Source organism: Zea mays, chromosome 8, assembly GCF_902167145.1.
Source record: "Zea mays cultivar B73 chromosome 8, Zm-B73-REFERENCE-NAM-5.0, whole genome shotgun sequence".
In the NCBI taxonomy this organism is placed as follows: Eukaryota; Viridiplantae; Streptophyta; class Magnoliopsida; order Poales; family Poaceae; genus Zea; species Zea mays.
Window position 1 is genome coordinate 75,819,218 of NC_050103.1, and position 4,432 is coordinate 75,823,649.

The window sequence follows — 4,432 nt, forward strand, 5'->3', positions numbered from 1 at the left end:
AGGTTAGGACTCAAACATAAGGGCATATAGAGTCTTCAACAAATCCACTGGACTAGTTGAAGTTTCTTGTGACATTGTGTTTGATGAGACTAATGGCTCCCAAGTGGAGCAAGTTGATCTTGATGAATTAGATGATGAAGAGGCTTCGTGCATCGCGCTAATGAACATGTACATTGGTGACGTGTGTCCAAAAGAATCCAAGGAGCCCACACAAGCACAAGATCAACCATCATCTTCCATGCAAGCATCTCCACCAACTCAAGATGAGGACCAGGCTCAAGATGATGAATATGAGGATCAAGAGAATGAGCCACCTTAAGAGGAGGGAGATGAAGATAATAAAGACAAGGAAGATGAGCAAGAAATAAGGGATCAAAGACCGCCACACCCAAGAGTCCACCAAGCAATTCAAAGAGATCACCCAGTCAACTCCATTCTTGGTGACATTCATAAGGGGGTAACCACTAGATCTCGAGTTGCACATTTCTGTGAACATTACTTTTTTGTGTCTTCTATTGAGCCATACACGATAGACGATGCACTAAGAGATCCGAATTGGGTGGTGGCAATGCAAGAGGAGCTCAACAACTTCACGAGGAATGAGGTATGGCATTTAGTTTCACGTCCTAACCAAAATGTTGTAGGAACCAAGTGGGTATTCCGCAACAAGCAAGATGAGCATGGTGTGGCGACAAGGAACAAAGCCAGACCAAAGCCAGACTTGTGGCCAAAGGTTATTCACAAGTTGAAGGTCCGGACTTTGATGAAACTTATGCACACGTAGCTAGGCTTGAGTCAATTCGTATATTACTTGCCTATGCTACTTACCATGGCTTTAAGCTTTATCAAATGGACGTAAAAAGTGCCTTCTTCAATGGACCAATCAAGGAAGAAGTCTATGTTGATCAACCTCCCGGCTTTGAAGATAGTGAGTACCCTAACCATGTGTATAAACTCTCAAAGGCGCTTTATGGGCTCAAGCAAGCCCCAAGAGCATGGTATGAATACCTGCGAGATTTCCTTATCACTAATGGCTTCAAAGTCGGAAAGGTCGATCCTACTCTCTTCACTAAAATGGTTGCAAAAGACTTGTTTATATGCCAAATTTATGTTGATGATATTATATTTGGGTCTACTAACAAGTCAACTGGTGAAGAGTTTAGTAGGATCATGATACAGAAATTCGAGATGTCAATGATGGGGGAGTTGAAGTATTTTCTTGGATTTCAAATCAAGCAACTCCAAGAGGGCCCCTTCATCAGCCAAACTAAGTACATTCAAGACATACTTAAGAAGTTTGGGATGAAGAGTAGAAAACCCATTAAGACACCAATGGGAACCAATGGGCATCTCGACATCGACACGGGAGGTAAGTCTGTGGATCAAAAGGTATACTGGTCGATGATAGGATCTTTACTTTACTTATGTGCATCTCGACCAGATATTATGCTTTCTGTATGCATGTGTGCAAGGTTCTAGGCAAATCCTAAGGAAGTTCACCTTAGGGTCATGAAAAGAATCATGAGATATTTAGTTTACACTCCTAAGTTTGGGCTTTGGTACCCCAAGGGATCCACCTTTGATTTAATAGGATATTCCAATGCCGATTATGCAGGGTGTAAAATTGATCGAAAGAGCACATTAGGGACTTGTCAGTTTCTGGGAAGATCCCTGGTGTCATGGGCTTCAAAGAAACAAAACTTCATAGCTCTTTCCACCGCCAAAGCCGAGTACATTGCCGCAGGCCATTGTTGTGCGCAATTACTTTGGATGAGGCAAACCCTTAGGGACTATGGCTACAAATTGAGCAAAGCCCCTCTCCTATGTGATAATGAGAGTGCAATTCGCATGGCGGATAATCCCGTTGAACACAGTCGCACTAAGCACATAAACATCCGGTATCACTTTCTGAGAGATCACCAACAAAAGGGGGATATCAAAATAGCTTATGTAAGCACCCATAACCAATTAGCCGATATCTTTACCAAGCCACTAGATGAGAAAACCTTTAGCAAACTTAGTAATGAGCTAAATATACTTGATTCTCGGAATTTTGATTGAAACATTGCACACATAGCTCATTAATATACTTTTGATCATATCTCTTTCATTTGGTGCAAATGCATATTTCTTATTCTTCTTGTGGCAAAGCTAAGACTAATGTGCTTTTAAGTATATCTCTATGATTAGTCTTAGATTGAAAGGGAAAATAGAGTATTCGGCAAAGACAAGGCTTCCACTCCAACTCTAACGGTATCATTTACCCTTTGTCGTTACTCCTACAACTCTCAATGGTATGAACCTTCACTCATATTCATTTTACTATTTGGGAGAAAGTATTAGGCCCCAAAGGGGGAGAACATGAAAAAGGGCTCTCAAGTTCTCCGTTTTTGGCGATTAATGCCAAAGGGGAGAAAGTGTTAAGCCCAAAGCAAAAGGACCGCACCACCACCATTTCAAAATTTCACAAATAAGTATTTCAATTGGTATGTGAAGTGAATTTCTCAATTGGTATCTCATTTGATATTTCAAAACTGTTTTTCAAAATTGGCATCTTCAAAACTTCACATTAAGTATGAAAGAATTTCAATTAGTATAATTTCACTTTGTATCTATTTCAAAAACCCTCTTGAAAGCTAAGGGGATAATTTCATTCAGGGGGAGCTTTTATTTAGTCAAAGGAAAAGCATTTGAAACAGGGGGAAATTTCGAATCTTAAAAATGCTTCTTGCAATCTTATTCCTATACCTTTGACTATTTGCAAAAGTTTTTGAAAAGATTCTTCAAAAGGAGTTGCAAAATAAACAAGTGGTGAAAATGTGGTCCAAAATGTTAAATAAAAGAAGAGCAATCCATTCATTCTTAGTCATATGTTTAAAGTCTTTTCATTGGTTTAATTCTAAGTAACCTATGCACATTTATCTCAATTGCAAACTAGTTACATTTCTTCACTTTATATTTGCTTTGGTTTGTGTTGGCATCAATCACCAAAAAGGGGGAGATTGAAAGCGAATAGGGTTAACAATTTCCTATAATCGATTTTGGTGGTTGACATACAACACAAACCACGTGGATAACTAGTTTGTTTAGATATCATTTATCATAGGTGCATAAGGTTCAACACAAACCAAGAAAAAAATTCAGTTAGGGGACACAATTTATTTGGAGCAAAAAGACCTTGAGTGTGCTGATTTTTGGCGCACCGGACAGTGTCTGGTGCACCAGGGCCGTACAGACTTGAACCAGCCACTCTCGGGAATTTGGAGGCACGCTCCGCTATAATTCACCGGACAGTCCGGTGTGCCACCGGACTGTCCGGTGAGCCAACGGAGCAATGGCTCCCTGCGCGTCAACGGTCGACTGTGCAGAGCTACAGTACGCAACAATGCCGCGACAGAAGTCAGATCGCAGAAGTCACAGGGCACCGGACTGTCTGGTGCAGCTAGAAGACAAATGTCTCCAACGGTCAACTGCTCCGAACCCTAACGGACACGCTGATGTGGCGCGCACCGGACAGTGCACAGTGAATGTCTGGTGGCGCACCAGACTGTCCGGTGCGCCCATCGCCAGCAACCCTTGCCAACGGCTAAGAAGTGGTTGGGGGACTATAAATACCCCCCAACCACCTCATTCATTGGTATCCGAGTTTTCTGAAGATCACATTCAATACAAAAGCTAGAGCATTCACTCCAAAACACAATTCCAAAGATCAAACCCTCTCCAAGTCCCAAATTCATCTCAACCACTTAATGACTTGAGAGAGAGTGTGTTTGTGTTCATTTGTGCTCTTGTTGCTTGGATTGCCTTTCTGCTTTCCTCACTTCTTTTCTAAGTGCTTGTAAGCTAAACAAGAGACACCAAGTGTGTGGTGGTCCTTGCGGGGTTTTAGTGACCCGTGTGATTAAGGAGAAGGCTCTCTCGGTCTAAGTGACCGTTTGAGAGAGAGAGAGGGAAAGGGTTGAAATAGACCCGGCCTTTGTGGCCTCCTCAACGAGGACTAGGTTCTTTGGAACCGAACCTCGGTAAAACAAATCATCGTGTCTACTCGCTTGATTTGTTTGCCCTCTTTCCTCTCTCTAAAGTTTCCTTGCTAGTATTAATTTGAGTTTGCTCCCATACATCATCCGCACCCTTTGAGCAACTCTTAGCAAGAGAAACATTCTTTTGGACTTGAATTTAATTCTAACGCTAACCTCGGCCCTAATGCAAGTTTAAGTTTATAAATTTCAGGTTTCGCCTATTCACCTCCCTCTAGGCGACTTTCACCCACATACTACTGACAGTGCTGAGGCGCGTGGACGTGAGGGAGATTGGTGGTCCACTAGTCAGCGTGAACGCAGTTGGGCCCGGCGAGGTGTGGGGTCTGTTGGGCCCAAGTGGAAGTCGACCCACATTAGTCTTTCACCCGTTTTTCTTTTCTTTTAATTCCCTT